The following is a 23,088-nucleotide window of genomic DNA, read 5'->3' as shown; positions in this document are numbered from 1 at the left end:
CTGTACAGGTTCCTTTAACAAAATCAAACAAGGTCTGCTTTGGAATAACAACACATTCATACTGCACAGTTGTTCATTTACTGACTTATACACACTCACACACACGCAGGGTGCCAATGCTGGTTCAGAGCTCTTTCTACATGTCCACACACAGCAGGTCTGACCTGGTCTTGGGGTTCTGAGTCCCAGAGGGCCAGCGCAGGGCTCAGGGCCCCGGCAGTAGAGAATAGCTAGGTGATCTATATTCATTGGCCAGCTTTGGAGAAGCCTGCTGTCACAGCCTCCCCACCCCCCATGGCAGACCAGACCAGGGACCTTGTGAGTGTGTGTGTGTGTGTGTGTGTGTGTGTGTGTGTGTGTGTGTGTGTGTGTGTGTGTGTGTGTGTGTGTGTGTGTGTGTGTGTGTGTGTGTGTGTGTGTGTGTGTGCATGTGCTCCTCATGGCACTAATGGAGTCTGACAGAGATGAATGGAGCTGGACCACACTGTTTTCAGTGATGAGGGGTCCAGAGAGCAGAGCGGAGGGAGATATCTGCATAAAGAGGAAGAAAGAGAAGAATGTAGAGGTGAGGAGAAAAAGGGAGCAAAAGTAGGAACTGCAGGAGTGAGAGAGAGGAGAGGAGAAGGAAAAGATAGCATGGGAGGTGTAGGGAAGTGAGGGAGGGAGGGGCGACTGCAGGTGTAGAGCAGGACTCATGGGGGGAGGAGGGGGGTTTGACTCTTTGGCACTGGGTATGTACTGGATGTAGAGATGGAGATCATTAGGGTAAATGGAAGAAAATGATGCTACTTGAAATGTCAAAATAAGGTGTAGGAGGACTGAAAAAAGAAGCATTTGAAAGGAGATAGTGAAGGTCTGATGGAAGAAGGAAAAAGAGGAGAGTGTGAGTGGAGTGAGAGTAGTTTGAGAAATGGGGGCTGGTTCCATTAATGTTAATCAAAGAGCCCTGACAGATCCTAATGAAGGTTTCATAAGAAGGGTTATTCATGATTTCTCCTCATGCTTTCAGTGTCACATGTCCACAGTGGAGCTGGAGGGGCAAGTGCCAGAGTGTTATCTTTAAGGTCCTGCAATTAACTTCTCACATGGGAAGGGATGTAGAGACAAGCAAGAGCAGAACCTCTTATTTAAAGCACCTGTTGACAACTGGAGGTGTGTTTCAAGTCAGTTTCATTCTTAAATGAAGAAACTATTTCAGAAGTGTTGGAACTGTTGGAAACACAAAGCTGTTCAGCTGACCTATCATAGAGCTTACAGCCTACCTTGATTTTAAAACCCTTCACAGCCTCAGGACCAATCAAAGTTATATTTTAAAGAGTTAAAGACACTTGTCTGCACCTGTGTAAGCTGACTGAATGGCATTGCCAAGCTCTTGATTTCAGCACCCCCTGTGAACAGAGAAGCAACTCCCTTTGATGATTTCTTTGTTACTGTGATTTCTATTGACACTCAAATGCATGACTCATGGAAACATTTGTCATCCAGATCACTTCTAGGATGGGCAACAACCCATTGCCAACATATGCTGTAAAACAATTGGATGTCAGTTTGCTTGGATTGATGTGAGGTCACAACAAAAACTGCTCCCCCTGGTGACTGGCTGCAGAATAGGTCAAAAACTCCATCTCCCCAGTCAATCCAGACAGGCTGTGGCCAACTTTTAAAAAATAAATATACACCACATAGTAATATTTCTCACATCTGTAGGGATGTTAAGACATTACTGGACTGCCTTGAGTTCAAGTCCCCTTTTTTCTGATTTTTTTTTTAAATTAGTTATTAGAGGCTAAAACAGGGTTTCAAAACAGTGGCACCTGTGACAGGGGTATTATGGTCTCAAAACCGTACAATGGTAAAAGGCGGAGCCACACTGTCCAGTGGTTTTAGATGTATAAAATAACTACATACAAATGGTTGATCTCTATTTTGAGCTTTGAAGTCCTTCTGTAGCTCAGGCAAAGGCATCAATATTGATTCCAGCCTTTTTTAAACCTGCTAAAAACTCCTGAGGGGAGCTTAAAGTGGAGTCTTTTGGACATTGAGTCAACTTCTAATGCTCAAAATCAGCATCGTATGGGTGGTTTCAGGTTTTTGTGTGGTCATGGGACCCTTACATGATAAGATGCGACGTCAGTTTGAGGTCCAACATTAGAGACAAATAGCTCAACGCAGAATGAATTACATCACCTTTATGTAAAGACCTGTACAGACCAGTAAATGTTTGCCTGAGTGTGTGTGTGTGTGTGTGTGTGTGTGTGTGTGTGTGTGTGTGTGACAGCAGTTGATCTCTGGTAAAGCAGCTCGGAGTCGTGTGTGTGTAGCTGCTCTGGTCCCGGTAATGATTGCTGAGCTGAGGGTGCACACACAGACCTGGGTTCTGTTTCTGCAGGGCGTCTGAGGTGGCAGCACTGATGTGTTTATGTACCATATGCACCATGCTGGTTCCCATTATGGACCCAAGGCTCCCTCGCCTCCATCCTCTGCTTGCCACGATTAACAGCACTCTCCTGTCATACTAATGAACACGGCAGAAAGCGGGGGAAGAGGAGGAAAAACAGAGAGAGGGGGCGGTTATGGAAGGGGGAGATGGGGAGATGGGGAGATATGAGGAAGGATATTAATAAAGGAATGAAGTGAGAGAGGATAGAGAAAAAGAGGAGGATATAGAAAATGGGTGATCAGAGAGGATGGGGTTTTACACAGTCAGCAAGCAGATCGTGTAGCAATCAGGTTTTATAATGACAGCAGGAGAACAAATGTTGGACTGGGTTATAGGGTAGAAACATTCTGCTTTAGGCTGTTAAATGTGAATCAAACAAGAAATGTACACTGTATTTCTGTGCTGCCTGATTTGTTGTGCTTTGCTGATTTGTTTCTGCAGAAACAGGACAGTTTAGGTCAGTTTCTTAACACAATTTGGGTGGGCAGTCTTTGAAAGACTCCTCATCCTGAACATCAGTATCAGGAAGAGTCCAAATAGCTTTCATACTTTTTGATGTAGACAGAGAGGTTTAGATTTTACAGGTCACCAGTCTCATTTGATTCAGTTTAATTTTATTATAAATTCACGTACACTTACCGGACACTTTATTACATACACCTTGCTATTACCGGGTTGGACCTCCTTTTGCCTTCAGAACTGCTTTAATCCTTTTTGGCATAGACTCAACAAGGTACTGGAAACATTCCTCAAAGAGTTTGGTCCATGCTGACATGATAGCATCACACAGTTGCTGCAGATTTGTCGGTTGAACATCCATGATGAGAATCTCCCGTTCCACCACATCCCAAAGGTGCTCTATTGGATTGAGATCTGGGGACTGTGGAGGCCATTTAAGTACAGTGAACTCATTGTCATGTTCAAGAAACCAGTCTGAGATGATTCCAGCTTTATGACATGACCCATTATCCTGCTGGAAGTAGCCATCAGAAGATGGGTACACTGTGCTCATGAAGGGATGGACATGGTCAGCAACAATACTCAGGTAGGCTGTGGTATTTAAACCATGCTCAATTGGTACTAGTGAGCTCAAAGTGAGCCAAGAAAATATCCCCCACACCATTACACCACCAGCGGCAGCCTGAACCCTTGATGCAAGACAGGATAGATCTACCTTGTTGAGTGCATAACAAAACTAACCTGCACCATTAACTAACTCACTGTAAATTAACAGTCTGTCTGTCTCTAGAGTGTTTTTTTCTATCCCTGCTACCAACAGCAATGTTCCGCTCATATATTTTATTTTAGGTAACAATTTTCCTTTAGGCCTGAATAAGGCAGCCACTCTAAGGCAATTATAGCTTGATGTTTTGTTGGAATTTGTAGCCTGTATTTTATGGAAAGAGCTCAAAGCATGCAGGATTAGTCGTTCTGATTTTATATGCTGATCCGTGTGTTTTCCTAGTGTTATTGTTCCTGTTTGTTATGTTGAAGGACCCCAGAGGAAACACTGATTTGGACTTTATTATGGTTTAAATCCCAGATGAATTCAACTAGAGCGGAGCAGAGAGTACCAGTGTATGTTTAAGGCATCAAAAACGTAATAAATTAACAATGAGCCCGAAGCATTATCATTTTTACAAGCACACATCCTTTTGTTCACAACAAAAGAGTGTACATCTGTGATTTCTGAGCTGTATTAAAGAGCGACAGTGCTTTCATTTTATCTGCTAAATGTAGGATGTGAATGGGTTTTCATCTTCCAGTCAGCCTTGTGCCCCTCAGACGGCACAGAGCAGCTGCAGCCTTGAGTGAAACGGTGATGACAAGATTATTAAGCGTGATAGCGCTGCAGATGTTGTGCTCCCGTATTCTGTGTTAAATGAAAGAGAACCAAGGTAAGATGATAATGATGACCCCGCTGAATGGCTGACCAGTAAATGCCTATTTGTACAGCGAATGAATGCATGTGAGATGTCACATCTGAGCACTTTGAGAATTAATGTCCATGAATGATGATCAGGAATAATTCCATCAGCTTGTTAATAAATCATTTACTGCCGCTTCCATGTATCTGGGCTAGATTAGTGGGGGAAATTCATAAAATGAGGGGGAAGCAGGGGGGTTGCTGTGGAAACACTAATGACAATCCCTCTATGACTGTGTGCAGGCCCTTTCCTTCAGATAGTGTGTAATTACAACTGCTGCAGAGGTAGGTAGGTAGGTAGTGCAAACCTTGAAAGAAAATTTTTTTTTTTTGATCACACTCAAAAAGAAGTATCTTTTTTTTGTGGCCACAAATACATAGAGAGCTGGATAGATTTTGAGATTATATTTCTACATGTTACAACTCCACTCTTGGACATATTTAGGGGTTTATAACCATAAGAGCTAGAGCTCTATGCTTAAAATTAATTCAGTAAAATGCCAGGGCTGATGTGTTTCGTCACATGTACACTCAATGGCCACTTTTTCAGGCACACCTGTCAAACTGCTCTTAACGCAAACTTCTAATCAGCCAATCAAATGGCAGCAACTCATTTAGGCATGTAGACATGGTCAAGACGATCTGCTGCAGTTCAAACCGAGCATCAGAACGGGGAAGAAAGGTGATTTAAGTGACTTGAACATGGCATGGTTGTTGGTGCCAGACGGGCTGGTCTGAGTATTTCAGAAACTGCTGATCTACTGGGATTTTCACGCACAACCACCTCTAGGGTTTACAGAGAATGGTCCCAAAAAGAGAAAATATCCAGTGAGCAGCAGTTCTGTAAGTGAAAATGCTTTGTCGATGCCAGAATCCAGAGGAGAATGGACAGACTGGTTGGAGCTAATAGAAAAGCAACAGCAACTCAAATAACCACTGGTTACCACCGAGGTCTGCAGAAGAGCACCTCTGAACCTACAACACGTCCAACCTCGAGGCAGATGGGCTACAGCAGCAGAAGACCACACCAGGTGACCCTCCAGTCAGCTAAGAACAGGAAACTGAGGCTACAATTCACACAGGCTCACCAAAACTGGACAATAAAAGATTGGAAAAACCTTGCCTGGTCTGATGAGTCTGGATTTCTGCTGCGACATTCGGATCGTAGGGTCAGATTTTGGCGTCAACATCATGAAAGCATGGATCCATCCTGCCTTGCATCAATGGTTCAGGCTGCTGGTGGTGTAATGATGTGGGGGATATTTTCTTGGCACACTCTGGGCCCCTTAGTACCAATTGAGCATTGTTTAAACACCACAGCCTACCTGAGTATTGTTGCTGACCATGTCCATCCCTTTATGAGCACAGTGTACCCATCTTCTGATGGCTACTTCCAGCAGGATAATGCTCCATGTCATAAAGCTGGAATCATCTCAGACTGGTTTCTTGAACATGACAGTGAGTGGCCTCATATGGCCTCTACAGTCACCAGATCTCAATCCAATAGAGCACCTTTAGGATGTGGTGGAACGGGAGATTCTCATCATGGATGTTCAGCCGAGAAATCTGCAGCAACTGTGTGATGCTATCATGTCAATATGGACCAAACTCTCTGATGAATGTTTCCAGTACCTTGATGAATCTAGCCAGACAGACATATATAACAGACATCTGTCCAGGATGCACACAGGAAAGTCAGTGGGATGCTTAAGTTAACAGTTGAAATGATAATGACACTGACCGTTAGCAGTAACACTAGTCATGAGAGTGACTCAACATCTGAGTGCTAGATATTTGTTTTTTCAAATCCTGAATCGTGACAAGGAGGCTTGTGGGTCTTTGTTAGTGCGTTAGACCTCCTGAGTACACTTCCCCTTGACTTGAGACTTGACTCAAAGTCAAACTTTGGTGACTTTGCTATGACACTGGTTGCGATGTGAAGTCAAAGTCACATCTGATGCATGTGTTCACATACCTGTCTACTGTAACTGATTTTTAGTCTGGAACATCAAATTCTCAGTTCCCTAACAGAGGCATCAAGATTTCTGTTATCATGCAGAAAAAGCAGCCGAGTTTTCATGTGACACACAAACAGTGACATGTTCGTGCTACTCTCATGCAGGTATCACTAACAGTATTTACTTATGTTGTATTGTGTGTTGACATATGCACAGATGTACAGGTGACTTTTTGTAAGTCTCATCCTGGTGCCACTCTGCAAATACCCTGTTGACAGCATGTTTTCTCTTAATATCTGCAGGGTCAAAAAGCTGGTTCTCATTCAAATAAAGTTGATCTTTCAAATGGAGGTTTATTTTTATTCAAAACCCGGCACAGCCTCAGGACCAATCAAAGTCATTATTTTAAAGAGTTAAGGACATCAGTCTGTACTGAGGAGCATTGCTCAGCTCATCCTCTGACTGGGATGGGATGGCTGAGGCAGGGAGTGTGAAGACATGCAGGCTTAGACTCATAGGCTGATTACTGATTACCACAGTTCTGCTGAGTATGCTAAAGCACAGGGCTCAAGGTGGGCTGGGTCACTATGATTAAGGGAAAGGGAAGGTGGGATTTGAGAGCCAAGGAGGTGAGAGGGCCACTGAGACCCCACCAAGAGTGAGAAGTGCTGAGGTGGGCTGAGTAAAGCCATTCAAGGCTAAAACATCTCTCTCTGCTTTCTGCATACTCATTGCACAACACTCACTAGGAAAATGCACTCCTTTTAGAGGACGCTCACCACAGAAAAAAAAAAAAAAAATGACATAACTGCTCTTTCTGGAGCGGTGTTTGATAAATTTGACTCTCACGTTTGTTTTTAAAAGGTGTCAATCACAGATTCAGAGCCTGACCCTTCTTAAACACTGAATAAAAAGACTGCAGAAGACGCCTGGAGCGAGTCGTGCCAGCGTGTTTCAGGTCGTGGAGTCGAGTCTTGTGGGGAAGAGTTCAACACTCATGAAGAAACACAAGAAGAAAATGTGCTTTGGTAGAGGAAACTGAAAATGCTGAGTTTCCCTTAAATCCAATGTACATGTGTGTGTAAAGACCCACAGTGAGGATTATTAAATCCATTTGTGTGCACATGTGGATGTGTGTGCATTTATATTGTGTGTGTGTGTGTGTGTGTGTGTGTGTGTGTGTCGATCTGTCCCCTTGAGGTAGCTGGTGGTTTTATTGCCTGTCGACTTATTGCCACAGTGTAACTGTCCAATCGCTGCGGGTGAGACCATAATGAAGTTGGCTTTTATTGGTTTAACAGTCAAAGTCAAGAGGCCACTTCGCAGCTGCAGGACACAGCATTTATGCAGGTGTGTGTTGGAGCATGAGTGTGTGTGTGTGTGTGTGTGTGTGTGTGTGTGTGTGTGTGTGTGTGTGTGTGTGTGTGTGTGTGTGTGTGTGTGTGTGTGTGTGTGTGTGTGTAAGTGTGGATAAAAGAGAATTAGGGAAAGACAGGAAAGAGGAATAAAGTGGTGCCACATTATGTTTTATATGCTGGTTAATATTTGTAGGGTGAATATAAAGGCTGCAGGCTTATTCTTGCACAAACACAAGCAGTTCCTGATCGGAGAGATTACACTGGTGTGTTTGATAGTTTAGCTGCTTTGTTTACTTTCATTCTTTACTTCAGAGCTAATAAGTTTACAGCAGGACAAGATTATTCACCCCTTGCATAACTCTATTGATTGAGATGTTCTTTTGCAAGAATGCCTCAGTCAAAAGGAACGAAGCATTTGGGACTTTCTCAACTTCTATTAAATTCTTTTGTTTAACAACAACAAAAGCAAGATACACGCACGAGACATACTTTTAGATATCTTTTTCACTTTAAGATGACAATGTTTGGGTCATAAACTAGATGATTCCACTGTCAATAGTTACCAGAGTGGGATTGCAAAACACTGATTGGGTGAGGGGTCTGAAAGTGATCTTGTAAAAGTCTCCCTTTTAGATATATGCCTGACCGTAATCCACACTTTAAAATTAGATTACCAGTGCAAATATTGCTGGTTACAGGTTATTTTAAATGCTCCCAGGTTGGGTCGTCCAGTACCTGACTGATCTACGGCATGTCTAAGTCTCTATGACAACACCGCGCCAGCTGACAAAGTTTAACAGTGAGAAGAGATAGAACACAGAGATCTGTTTTTCTAAGCTAAAAAAGATTTCTGTGATTAATTTTGTCGTGATAGTAGACACTGGAGCCAAACTGTCAGACAGAAAAAGGACAGAAGAGCAGAAGGAAGCTAAACTGGAGCCTGTGCTAAAAGCCAATTAGCCTTTAGCTCGGGCTGTATCACTCAAGGGAATTGAATTAAAACAGATCCTCCTTGTAGCATCTTTAAAACCATAGAAACAGAAAATGCTTAAAGATATTGTGACCAAGTTATGATTAACATTTGTATCAGTGGCTGCATATTTATTCAGTAAAGGCAATTTTTATACATGGCTAGTCTCATTTTCCACATGATGGACTGAATTATATAGTTTAGGAGGTTTTTTTTTTTTACTTGTTTTTGGATTTGTATCTTGGTACATTCTCAATATAAGTGTCTCTGGTCTTCTGCACAGATGTTTTAGGGTCGTGAGCTGAATAGTTTGGGAACCCCTGCACTGGACCACACACTTAATGTTTGGGGGAAGGATTCTTTAGAGAGAAGTTCTCACAGAAGCTCATGTGATCAATCGTGACTTCAGAAGATAAACAAACATTGAGGCCTTTCAGTGTCATCAGCCCGGCATGTGTTCTGTCATGCAGTAAGAAAAAACCAAAGAAGAGAATATGTGGGTTATTTTGGGGTTTCCACTTGGCTCCACGACAAGTTTTTTTTTTTTTTCTTTTTTTTTTTTTTACATTTGCTTATGAGCTGTAACATCCAGTTGATGATGCTTCCCAGTCTGCTCCTCTTGGTTACTGCAGGTAGTCTACTGGAGGCAGTTTGGCCCGGAGGGCTTCATTATGGTTAGAAGTGGTACACTGCAAAAATCATGAAATCTTATCAAGTGTTTTTGTTTTATTTTAAGTAAAAATTGTTGAATTATACTTGATATGAGCCACTTATCAGTCCAGAAAACGACTTGTTTTAAGTTGTTAAGAGGCAAAAATGAGGGCCAAAGGCTTTTAACAAGTCAAAAAATTTGCCAATGGAACAAGAAAATTTTGCTTGAAAATAGAATAATATGTTAATACAAATAACTATTCTCTTATTTCATTGATAGATTTTTTTTTTTTACTTGTTACATGCAATTCAGACGCCATTTTTGTCTTTAAATAACCTGAAACAAGACATTTTTTCTGGGCTGGGTGTATGTGGCTCAAAATAAGTCTAAAAAGCCTTTTTGTACTGAAAATAAGACAGAATCACTTGATTTATATATATATATATATATATATATATATATATATATATATATATATATATATATATATATATATATATATACACACATAATTTTTTTAAAAAAAATTATTTATTTATTTATTTGTTGCAGTGTAAGATTGGTGTATTGACCACACGCTGGTGGTGGAGGATTATTTGAACACAGTTTAGTTGCAATGAGTCTTAAATTAAATCAAGGCCCCCTGACCTCTGAGGGTGGCAAATCAGATGAATCTGGCTTAATATTGTCTGGAATAATCTGTCAAAAATGTGGCATCATCCAGATAAACTTCAGTATCAGATGACTGTGATAAGCTGAGAGATTATGTCATTATGAGGCAAGAGTGGAAAGAAGAAACATCAGAGTCTATTCAAAAGAGGTGACATGAAGACATGAAATGTCACAGTCGAGGGTCTCATGATCCCCAGCTGTACTGCCGTAAGAAATCAATAACCATCGACTCTGCAGCTTTGTAATGTCCATGAAAAATATAACGTTTTTAAAGTATAACAGAACGACACAAAGGCAGAAGCAGCACTGTTTGCTTTAATGTATTTCTCTGAGCTCTTGTGTCTCATTGTGCCAAAGCTTCATGATCCACACCAACTTTGTGCTCATGCAGGGAAAATTGATATTTGCTGTGTAAGCACGTATTAACACTAAACAGATAAGCTGCTCATCTTTCACTCAAATAAAATCTAGAATCTTTTGCAGGTTGCAAGCCACAGCAAATTTACCTTCCTTCCTGCCTGCCATGCACACACACACTTGGTAACACACATGAACACACACACACACACATGCTAATAGTATGGCTGCCAGGCAGGGTGGAATTACAAGAGATGTGCTTCAACTTGCCCAACGACATTCCCCAGAAACCATGGCAACCTGGAAATAGCCCGAGCGTGTGCATGTGTGGTGGTGTGTTTACTTGCCTTTAAGGATCTCCAGTGCCCATCAGCAGCCTCACACCATCTGACTGACTGTCTGACTGACTGACTGACTGACTGACTGACTGCTGCGGCCCCACGCTGCAGCCACTCCACATCTTTCAGGAGCTGAATAGGGTCAAGACTGCATGGCAACAATCTCTGCTTCCTTTGTGGCTCTCAGGGATTCTTAAAAGAAACCAGGAGGGCATAAAACTCATCCACCGACTCACCCACTCACTTACACACACACACACACACACACACACACACACACACACACACACACACACACACACACACACACACACACACACAGAGGGATACAGCTGCAGAATGCGGTGGTCTCATGGGAGTGAAAGGGTAAGTGCAATGCAACCTCAAACTGACCCTTTGCTCGAACGAAGGTGGATGCATTTTACGCACACCCACACATTTGCACACAGACACACACACAATAAACTAAAGAAGGACTTGCATGATTCAAGCTGTCCTTTATTTAGCTCGTGATTTTCTATAGCTACATGTTGTTTATATATTGAATCTGGCATTTTTAGCATTATTAGCTAACAGAGAAGCTACAACTAAGGGTCAGTTTACACATCTCCCTCTCTCCCTCCTTCTCCTCAATTATTCATACTCCATAACATCCTCTCCCGCTCCCGGCCAATCACTTTGAGCTGAGGATGAGGCGAAGAGGCTTGGGGGAGGGCGCAGAGAAACTTGGGTACAGAGCGAAAGACAGAGCTGATGAATCCGGACTCAGTAAGAAGCTGCCACTCACTCCTTCACTGTGGGATCCATTATCTCCAGCAAGGTATCGGTCACGGAAGTATCTCGTTCCACAGGCGCAGAGTGTAGATGTTACACACACAATGAAGCATGTACACATGTACACTCATTACATACAGCAGCTTCACCCCCACACACTCATGCGCATAACCCTCCTGAGCTCAAGGAAGCCTTCACTGAACAATACGGCCACAATTGCTGTGTAAGCATTAGCATAGTAATGGTGTGTTGAATACAGGGTCAGGCACAGCTCTTAGGTTATTAGACCAACGCCAGGTGCTTTAAATCTTAAAATAACCCATTTCAACCCCCACACAGGCTCATTTCATGTGTCTATACAACACCTCTCTAATGACCCTTTGATGTGCGTGTTATATGTTACTGTGTCAAGCAGGGCAAGTGCGGCATAATGGGTGTGAGGGTGCAAAGGTGTAGAGTTGAACACAATAAGAATTCTTATTTGGATTAAAAATAAATAAAGTACGAGAAGAAGCAGGAGCTAAAAAGGAAAGGAAAGAGTCTTTGTACATGGAGGAGTGAGGGACACAAAGGTATGTTTCATCAAATCAGAGGAAACCAACCCTGACCTGATGAGACCTTGTCTCCTCTTGACCTCTGAAAGAGAAGTTAACAGTCTTTGACTCCTGGGTGTCACATGATGGGCCTCTATGGAATGGACTTAATTGTGCAGTACCTCACATACAAGCTCAACTGGATCCAAATCTGGAGAATTAAGAGACAGAGTCAACAGTGTCTTGTTTTCACAGGCTGCTTATTTCTATTTCCATGTAAGCAGAGGACAGATGCCATCATTAGCCACGGTTACATGAGGAGTTTTTCGTCTTTCCGAATGGAATCTTTCTGAACGACTTTTCTGAAAATAATAGTATACATGGAAAGGAATATTCCAATATCTGGTCTACATGCCCCGCTGTAGTCAAACAGAATAGTCAATGGGGCATGTGCAGAAAAACGTAAACATTACGTGATTTATCATATGCGGAGGACAACAGTTTTTTTTTTTTTTTTTATCAAGGTATTATACTCTGTATTGCGAGTTTTTTGTCCGTCCAGTTTTGAAATTATGTTGAGTTCTTCAAAGTTTGGATCAAAAGCAAACTTCCCTCCAGTGCTGACTGCTCGCTGCCATTTTTAAAATTGAGGAACGTCTCTAGTTGCGTCTTACGTCTTATCTGAGCATGCGCTGAAAGAACTCAGCCTGACAACTCTCGGTTTGAGTGGATACATGATACCTCAACCGGTTTGGGGAAAGGAATATACCACCCCTGTGAAACCGATTAAATGTCCATTCAGATTGGCACTTTTCTTGCGGAATGAGTGTATACAAAGGTTAAATTCTTTTTGTTTGAGTAAATAAACCGAATGCAAGCGGAATATTTGGGTCCATGTATACGGGGCTAATGGCATCCCGACTGAACATCAACCTAGACATCAAGATTTTGCCCAGGCTTAAATCTGTCACAACTTGACCCTTGCCAATTTGCCAACATGAACAAACTAGAAAAGCACTCAGAGAGAGCAGACCTCCAGCAAGCATATTGTGATTGTCACACAACACTAGAGTCCTACTTTAATGTTATACTTCCTTTCAGCAGACTGTCTGCTACAATTTGGTGTTAGTTGCAGGTTTGTACGATAATTTGTTACCTGAAAGTGTTGAAAATTATGATGACCCAGAACATATTTCATATTCCAGATCTTAGTATCCAGAATATTGCCAGGATCTGGATCGTACTTTTACATCTGTCAGAAATTATGGTGACCTTGTCTTGCATTGTTTTGCGAAGCAATCAGACTATTTATCGTGGAGTTATAAACACATATGGAGAAAACAGCCCTATCTCACAATGATAATTAATCCTTTAAAAAGAATCCTGGATCCAGACAGTGATCCAGATCACCTCCAAAATTTAATTACTTCTTCCTTATCCTATTTTGAACGTTTCCTGAAAAAATTTTATCAAGATCTGTTTGTTATTTTTTGAGTTATTTTGTTCACAGACAAACAAACAATCAGACAAACTCTCCCAAAAACCTAACCTCCTTGGCCGAGGTAAACATCCACTTGTTTTCTAACACATTCAACCTACTGACAGGTGCTACTGTACAGAAATATCAATTATACCATCTTTACCTATCAGTGGTTATAATTACATAGTTTTGTAAATAAAGTTGATACAAGCTGAGTCAAAGAGCCAAAGTCATTAACACCCTTAATTCCTCAAGCTTTAGGGTATAAAACCCTGGTGGCATTACAAAATGACTGTTGGTTTTTTTTCCCCTAGTATTCAAACTTTTAAAAGCTAAGAGCCTCAGACGACATCATACAGTCTGAGCAGCATTTCACATGACAATTAACTTAAATGACCTTCACATATAAAATTGGCGGAATGTCCCTTTCAAATAAACCTATTTCTACTGCCCAATAAACTGTATTATATGAATCATTTTCAGGGATATTTAATGTATATCACTTAAAAACATAACTACGCGTCTTTTACAACATCCATTTCAGCTCCTTGTTGATCCCTTTGTGTCACAAACATGAAACAGCTGCACATGTATGTTTGCTTTGCATGAATATTACATATTGTTGTGAAGAGCTGAGCAAACAACCCAATCAGTGTTCCTCCCTGGGGTAAGGCTGCCACTGACCTCCTTCCCACAATGCACTCTGGTGGCTTCAGGGCAAAGGGTGTATCTCTGTACTGCAAAGGAGCCTGCTTTCGTCCTGTCCTGTAACACACGGCCCTCACCTTCTTTTGTGCTCCCTTCTCCCTCTATGTCTCTCGGCTCACACAATGTCTGAGGACAAAGTGGAGACACAAGAGACGACAAAGGGGTAGAGAGAAACAGAGGGTCGGTGACAGTGCACAAAGGGGTTTAAAAATTACAATATCTCACATTATGGTAAAAGAGTCAGAGAAGTATCCAAAAAAACAACGAGCTACAACAGAAAGAGAAAATGGGAGAGAAGCAGAGAGCAGATCAAATCCTGTCCAATTACAGCAGGAGCTGAGGCGTAAAGTGGTAAGGATAGGAAGGAGGTTTACTTCTAAAATGTGCCCAGACAGAGGAGGAGGAGGGGAGTAAAAGATGGAGAGAGACACAGCAGAGAGACAGAGAAGAGATAGGATAGGATGTCGAGTCAGACGGGTGAGAAAAGGGTGAGATCGTAGAAGGAACAGAGCTTAAGAGGTGACAAAAGTAGTGAGAGATCCAAGAGCAAAGCAGGTCTATCTTTAGGGGCGTGTGGAAAGGCTTTAGCTGCTCACAAAGTGATTAACAGAAAAATAAGTATGGATATTGCTGTGGAAGTCATAAGCCTCGTTTCCACCAAGCAGTCCAGTTTAGATCAGTATGGTTCGGTACAAGTTGGCTTGGTTTATTCTGGTCCTGTTAGCGTTTACACAACTAACGATGCCCGCTCATGGTAGGCTGTGTGTAAGCTAGATGCCGACAGCCGCATCACTTACATTGTAGCGTGACACCATTGCAGCACAACACAGTGTACCCCGCTAATAAATCCAACGAAGAAGAAAAACGTGACAGAGTAAACAAAGAGCAACACATACAGCAATTCACCTTCATTGTGACCGGCATGTGGCTCTTTCCTACAAGGCACAGGCAAGCTTTGTGTCAGAGAAGACTGTGTACCGCAAGGAGAAATATAGCTGCTGTTGCACGGTAAGTGATTATTCCTTCGACCAATCAACTGCAGTATTGTAGCTCCACCTTCCTGGATCAGATCGGGCATAGTCTGGCACCCTTGTGGATGGGTTCCTTAACTGAGACCCCTTGTCTCAGTTTTTTGGGGATCTGTCCCGAGATTAGTCAGCAGAAACGCAATAAAATGTGCGCTGTGCCGAGATGAACTGAACTGAATCACTTGTTAGAATGAGGCTTTACTTTTCCTGTTTGAATAAAAACTGTTAGGCAAATCTGAGTCTGATGTGTTTAATTTATTTCTGAAAAACTAAAAACATCTACTCAAAATCTCAAAAAACTGCTTTGTCCACAGGGGGTGCCAAAATCAACATGAAACTAAAAGTTCCCTGGTGGAGCCTTAGAAGTATATTGAATTTGTTAGATACACAACAGCCTGAATATAGACGTTGAGAATGTGATTTCCTTTTTTTAAAACAACAAACTCAAATAACAGCTTTTTGCTTTATTTCTTAAAACATTAACTTCCTGTTTCTGTTTCTGTTTAACTCAGGTCATGTTGTTGTGTTGTTGTTTTGCATGTTACTGTAATTACAATGGAGCTTTGTATGTCAGTACAGAGGATCCCTGTGCTTCATGCCTGGCTTTTTAATGAGGAGAAATAATGAATGACAAGGAATTTGTCTGAAATTGAATCGCATGCTTTTTTTTCAGAGTCTCCGCTTCATCTTAAAAGCGCAGCATATTACAAGGATCTTTCATGCCATCTTTGTTAATCCTTTTGAAACACGATGCAAACATGAAAAGACATGTTTATTTACCCTTGTTCTCATCTTAAAGCTTTGATTTTTATGGAAAGTCAGACACAACTGATAATTGGAGGGCAGAGGCAGTATTTAACCAGCCACAAAAGCAATGGGTGACTAGAAATATTATTAAAAAGCACTTTCTTTCTGTGTTCAACTCCTTTGTTTAATGATGTTTTGACAGTGAAAGACATGAAGGCATGCAATAAATGTGTCACATTCATGTTATTAAATGAATACTTATTAAAAATGTACCCGGGCTGCAGCCACTGATTTAATTGCAATGTTTTCCACACAAGATTATCTGTGTGTGATTGTGTCTGTGCCTGTGTGCCATGACTTTTTCCACTGTTAATAATATGCACACTCTGATTAACAACCAAAGTCAGCCAGTGAATGATGAATTACGAGCAAGTTTTAATTCACTCTGCAGTAAAGGGAATTATAATCAACACACACACACACACACACACACACACACACACACACACACACACACACACACACACACACACACACACACACACACACACACACACAGAAGAAAAGAGATAAACAAATTAGTACAAAGGGGAGGAGATTAGAGCACAAACGAGTTTACCCATTCCCCGCACTGATTACTCCATGACAAATATCTTCCCCCTCATCAAATTCATCCTCTGCTGATGACTTGTTGTGTCGTGTCTCACTGTAAAGAACAAATGAATGAGAGACAGGAGCAAACAGTGGCTGACCTTATATTAAGAGGACACTTTGCGCTATGGAGGGGTGTGACGGTTGTCCCAAATGCAGCTTTCATTTTGGTGCCCTGTTGATGAAGTGAAGCCACAATTCTTAATTGTTTTCCGATTTAATTAATCTGTTGGTTATTCCAGATTAAATGTCAACTTGAGTAACGACCTGTGTAAGTAGTAATGCTTTCATGTAACTCTATTACAATGGGTGAGAGTGTATCTAGCTACTTTTCAAATTCAAAAATGCTGATATATGAACAAAATTTGAAAGAACTTGTTCAGCGTTCAACTTTGCTCCACTCACCATCCCTACTACTTTACTTGAAGACTGATGACACGTTTAAGATTAAACAATTCCAGGGCTGTGACGTGTAACTGGTATTTCCAACTATGTTTTGTAAGCTAATAGAAATATATATAAAAGAGTTATCAATTTTTTTATCCTTTATTTAACCAGGAAGTCCTATTGAGATTACAACATCTCTTTAACAAGAGAGACCTGGCCAAAATAGCAGCCATACAGATACAGAATCATGGTACATAGAAAATGACAAAACCACATAACCACATGCCTCTGTCACCACATTCTTAATGATGCTCTTAAATTCATTAAGAGATATCATTGAATCCAATTTTGGCTCTTTTTACCGTTGGTACGATCGTCACAAACTACCGTGTTGTACTTGTGCTGCTCAATCTGCTGTATCTGCTAGGTCTTTTAACAAAATCTGCATCTGTTGCTCCACTTTTTGACTTATTATTCCTCATTGCACCAGATGACCGGCTCAATTCTACTTGGGTGGAGATCCCACAAAAGCGGCTTCTGGACAAGACAGTTATAGCACCACCTATAGGCATGGGATGCTCACTACAGCGTTTTCAGTCCATCAGCGTTTCCGTGTAAAGGCAGATTTTTTTCACTTGAGTTTTCACTGCGTTTTAGCGTTTTCAGATGAAACGTTGTCGTGTAAACAGGGCCTTAATGCATGAGCACATGTACGCAGTGAGGATCTGTACGTATAATTGCTCTTGACAGTCATTTTAAACCATGACGGGTTGTTAGAGGGCTGTGTTGAACCGAAACGACTTAACATGAGACAAAAAGTAAACATGGACAAAGCCATGTTGTCCATGTCCCCACTGTGCTGACTCTGATGAGCTAGGCGGGCCATGCCAGTCTGGTTCATGTTGGAGTATAGCCACGTTTCCATCAAGCAGTTTGGTTAGGTTCAGTTCACGGTTTGGTACGGTTAAGCCTGATCCCGGATCGGTTCAGTCTGGCATCCATACAAAAGGGTTCCAAAACGTGAGACAGCTTGTCTCGGTTATTTGGGGATCTGTCCGGGGATAAGTCAGTGGAAACGCCACAAAATGTACACCATACTGAGACCGAACCACACTGGTCTGCTTGGTGGAAACGCGGCCTATGACAGTAGGCCGCACTGGCCAGCAGGGAAAGAGCGCTGCAGAGGGGCCAATCGTATACAAGTACGGCAGAGATGGCCAGTGTGGCCATGCCTTTACTGTAAACACCAAAAGATTTGGATGAAAATACAGAAATGATACTGTAAATGCTTTTTACAGAAAATTAATGGCAGCAAGGTGCCATTAATTTACTGTGTGCAGTAAATAATTTAATTTAAATAAAAAAAAACATACATTAAGTTATTTTGAACAAAAGCAATGAGTTTGACAAAGATCTAAATTCTTTTCATTCACTCTCACAACAAACAACAAAGAGCTACATCTCTACAGAAAAGGTAGGAATCGTGGAGGACACTACCAATTTTGTCCACAGGGGTCAGCAGAGGGAACACAGCATGAAAACTCCTCACAGTATCTTTAAATTTGTTATAAGAGAATCCAGGATGACTACTGTGTAATCTACTGCCCCTATAACACAATTGTCTGTAGAATATTCAGTCTTTACTCCTAACAGTGTGTATGCAAGTGTCTAAAATGTCATTATTTTGCACACTGCAAACTATACAAGCCAAGCTTCCTTCAAACTAGTACCTATTTGTCAGAATCCCCAAATAAATCCTTATTTGCTTCTGTTAATTCAAAGCACAAAGTTTTGTTGTATTAAGGCTCAGAGAGAACTGTAGCTACTTTACAGGCTGGCATCAGAGCTTCAAAAGTTTAAATTCAAGAACAAATCTTGAAAAATTTCAGACTAGCTTCTATGCTGGCAAGTCTTTTTACACCAGCTTGGAGAAAGCTTTTGTGAATGCAAGACTTTTTCCAGATGACAGGAAAGGTTTACCCAAAGCTTCTCTGATGTCTCTTAAAAAAATCCACAACTGCCACTCAGACTGAACAAAAAACGCCCAAACCTCACCAGAGACTGTACCTCGAAGCAGGTCAGCCAGTCTTTAATTCTTATTTAGCTCTGAAAATGGGATAATGACCATAATGAGTATGATTACTGAAATGGACATCTTGGAGCACAATAATCTAAACTGTCCATCACAAAGAGAAAAAAAGAGTGGGTGCATTTTGTGTGTGTTACAGCTTACAGTACTACTTTGTAAATGAACCGACATTAGCATGCTCTGAAAGGAGCAGAGCCTGGGTTGAAGGGAGCAGGTGAAAATCTCACTTTGAATCATTTCCCCTCCCGGTCCCGGCCATTGTTCCTGTCCTCACACATGGCAGGGGCAGAGAGAAAGGATCCTATTATTCCAGCCCAAGCCTGTTCTCCTCGTTTATCGTTTAAAGAGGGGGAAGAGAGGGGGAATATTCTGATGGAAAGCAGGGCCTCTGTGGCAGCAGAGCAGTTGTGTGCCAGCTGAAAGGACTCGGCGGGCTGAAGCTGCGGCGGTGCCCACCACCTGCCGAGTTCTTTTTCCTTCATCTCTCCCAGCTCTCTTTCTCTGCCTTTCACCGCCAAGCGCTCGGTGACTCAGCAGCACAGGTTCAATTCAGGCAGAGGCCTCATGAAATAGAGAAAAAAAAAGTTGGGTACAATAAAGGAGAGAAAAGATTAATTTCTTGAGTGGGAGAGTAGAAAAGGGTGAAAGAAGCAGGCTGATACATAGGTACTGTATTAAATTCTGCATTCAAGGGGAAGCCTGAGCTGCAGCTGGCTCCAGATTTTGGAGGGATTTTCATGGTGCTGAAGACTGAAGAGGTTGAACTCACTCCTGTCCAGGAACCAGGACAGCTTCAAGACTTTCAAGGTCACAACATGCTGATTCAAACTTGTACATATCAGAGAATTACTAAGTTTGAGTCTATTTTGTCCTTGCCTGCTTGCCCTACCTCCAACCTAAGCCTTGGGCATCCTCCCCTATGCTTCATAAACACAACCACTGAATTTAAGATCAGGTATTGATGCTCAGAGAGTACTCAGCCCCGTCAATACTGATGGGTTATTGATGGAGTGAATCCTTGTACTGCACCATCATGAGACCAACACTGTTAGTCCTCTGTTTCTGCGTGTGTGTGTGTGTGTGTGTGTGTGTGTGTGTGTGTGTGTGTGTGTGTGTGTGTGTGTGTGTGTGTGTGTGTGTGTGTGTGTGTGTGTGTGTTGAAATAATGAGATAGGGGTAAAGCAAGGTGTTGCCATATATACGTCTGCACACTCACACGGCAAAAATCAATGAAATCCTACACAAATGGAGATATATACATTGCCTGCAGCATTGCACTTTTGTGCCAAGACACGTGTCGTCCCAGTGGGATAGGATTCTCTGCACTCCTCCCTAAGGAGGGAGGAGGAGGAGGGGGAGGAGGAGGGCACGGTTAACTACGAGGATAGAGAGATCGGCCCCACAGGCAGAGATGAAAAGATGCAACTATGAAGAAGAGACAAAGTGCTGGAGACAGAGAAGCACAGGACAGAGGCTCATATCAGAGGAGAGAAAAAAGTGAATCAACATTTCCCTGGCTCACTCTACCAGGAGCAGCATCAACCACACAACCTGAGGCTCCGAGGCATTAATTCAACATATGATTAATAATTGATGTGCATCAAAACATTGGAGATATATGCACACATGATCAGACTGAATAAATTCTACTTGTGGGTGATCCATGCTCTCAAGAGAGTTTCATCATCAACATCTGGTTTGTAGGCAGTCGGCGTATGTTCTCTTATACTTATACAGCAACTTCTGACCAATGGGAAACTCTTAGTTCTTCTACCTGGACACAGAGCAGGTATGACTATCCAAAGACAAAAACTCCAAACTAACTGGCAACTAACGTACAGATATTTCTTAAACCTACTGTCTCTCTTCAAAGTATTCTAAAAAATCAAAAGCAGTGTGCACAAATAAACTTCTTCCGTTTTTTTTTTTTTTTTTTAAGATTTGTACAAAAGCTTGCGAAAACAAATGTGGGGGGCAATTGTTAGCCTCGGCTGGGCTAACTAGCTAGCTGCTGGTTTTGTAAACATTTATCAACAACATTCATTAACACTATGTCTTTAAATGCCAGACTCCTCTTCACTCAGAGGACACAACAGAGCCAGGAACAAGACAAGACCAGCGTCCCTCTGCCTTATATCAGCGTGGAGACAAGACGGTCATCTGGCACAAGAGATAAAAGAGGGTGTGGGTCCTGTTTGTTGTGTGTGTGTGTGTGTGTGAGTGTGTGTCCATCTCCCCTCGCCCACCATGGGTAGGCCAGGCACCTCTCATCCACATTCCTCAGATTATACAGGGCCATCCCAGACGAGAAGAGGCAAGCCTGGACCCACCTGGGCAGACCCTGGTGAATTCCACTCATGCTCGCAGACCCAGTGGGAGAGGCAAAACTGGGGAGAAGTAGGGGGCATTTTCTTTTTTTAGGAATTTCCCCAACAGAATTAGAGATTTAGCTTTTTCCTGGAGGAGCCAAACAGCTTTCAACATGAATAACCCCTGGCAGGCAAATAGCCCCTCTGGGTCTCTGCTGTGGGTAATGTCCATCCTGAGCCAACTACCCACCCACCCCCCTTTACGCCCTCACTATTGTATCTACTTGGCGCTGGTGTGAGGGGAGAGTGGGGGAGGGCAGGGTAGGGCTATCGTCACCAGGGCCATTGTGTCCCAGCAACCCCCATTCAGGGTCATTTAGCATGTGACACCTCTAGGGGCACAGTGCATTTCTAATGGCACAGAGGAGCAATAAATGTGCCAGCTTCCTGCTGTCTGACCTGAGTGAGGATGATGAGGAAAAAAGGATGAAGAGGAAAGAAAGTGGTTGGGTGGAGGGAAATAAACTCAAAACTAAGACCAGGAAAGGAATGATAAATGCCAACATGAAACAGGAGTCTAGATTAAAGGGGCTCATCTACATACCTGAGGAAGGTGTGTGCATGAGTATGTGGGATGAACTGTATGTATGCGTGTGTGTTTACTTAAAGTACTGGGCAGGACAGCAGATCACAGCGATGGGCATTCCCGACTGTGGGCATCAGGAGAAATGAGAGAAAGAGACACTTGGGGGAGGGGGCAGCAGATGGGCTGGAAAAGCCACAGAAGGGTGGGACAGTTGTAGAAACCCTGAACAATACACTTACATTAAACTCTTTATGACAACAATTCAGCTTTCATTTTAAGAGTCTGATATTTTGAAAAACTTTTTTTTGCCTCACGCTGTTTGTCAGATGATATGGCCATTACCACTCATATACCGGTTAGCTTGTGAAGCTCTAGCTACGAGATGTTTAGCTTAGCTTCAGGTAAAAGCTAAGCTTCCATGGTGAAATTGAACATGTTACAGCCTGTTACAAGCCTGTTTTTATGTACCTCATCAACTTTAAACACATTTAACCACATTTTTTTATCATCAATAACAGGTCTGTGCAGCATATACAGTGCTTAACAATACTTTTTTACCACCTGCCATAAAAATGAGAAAACCGCCCAGAATCATGGAGTACTTCAGTTTAGATTTTTTTTCTGGAATTCTCAGAGAACTCAGGAATCAATCAAGAATAACATTTTTTTCTACTCAGGAATAAAAATTCACAACTTATTTTTCAATTAACTCTCTGATTTTTTTGCACATTTTTAAGCAAAAGTGTACTTTTAAAAATTCTTGGATAACAACAATAATAGTATTTTAGCATTTAAGATATCATTTTGATCACGCAGCTGGTGGATTGACAATTACAAAAACATAAAAAAGTATTGGAAATCAGTAATATACTCTTGATCCTCTTAAGGCAGTGGTGACAAATATCTTATACAGGGCTGTGGTCTAATAAATCTGTCGGGCACTGTGTATTTTTATAACCATTTGCTAAGCGGGGTTGACAGTCTGCTGGGCGTGGTGTAGCTGTTTAAAAGGGGCTTGACTTAGCTTCACCCCTTTGCCTGTTTTCAGAAAGCCTGCCATTATTGGGCTTTAAAATGTTTGTCCACAAACCAGTGAGTAACATCATCCTAGTTTGAGCCCATAT

The sequence above is a fragment of the Halichoeres trimaculatus genome, unplaced genomic scaffold, assembly GCF_033239565.1.
Source record: "Halichoeres trimaculatus isolate MK-OKI-2021-1 unplaced genomic scaffold, fHalTri1.1 fHalTri1_scaffold_5, whole genome shotgun sequence".
Lineage (NCBI taxonomy): Eukaryota > Metazoa > Chordata > Actinopteri > Labriformes > Labridae > Halichoeres > Halichoeres trimaculatus.
The sequence above is the reverse complement of the archived record's forward strand: the minus strand, read 5'-3'. Positions refer to the sequence as shown.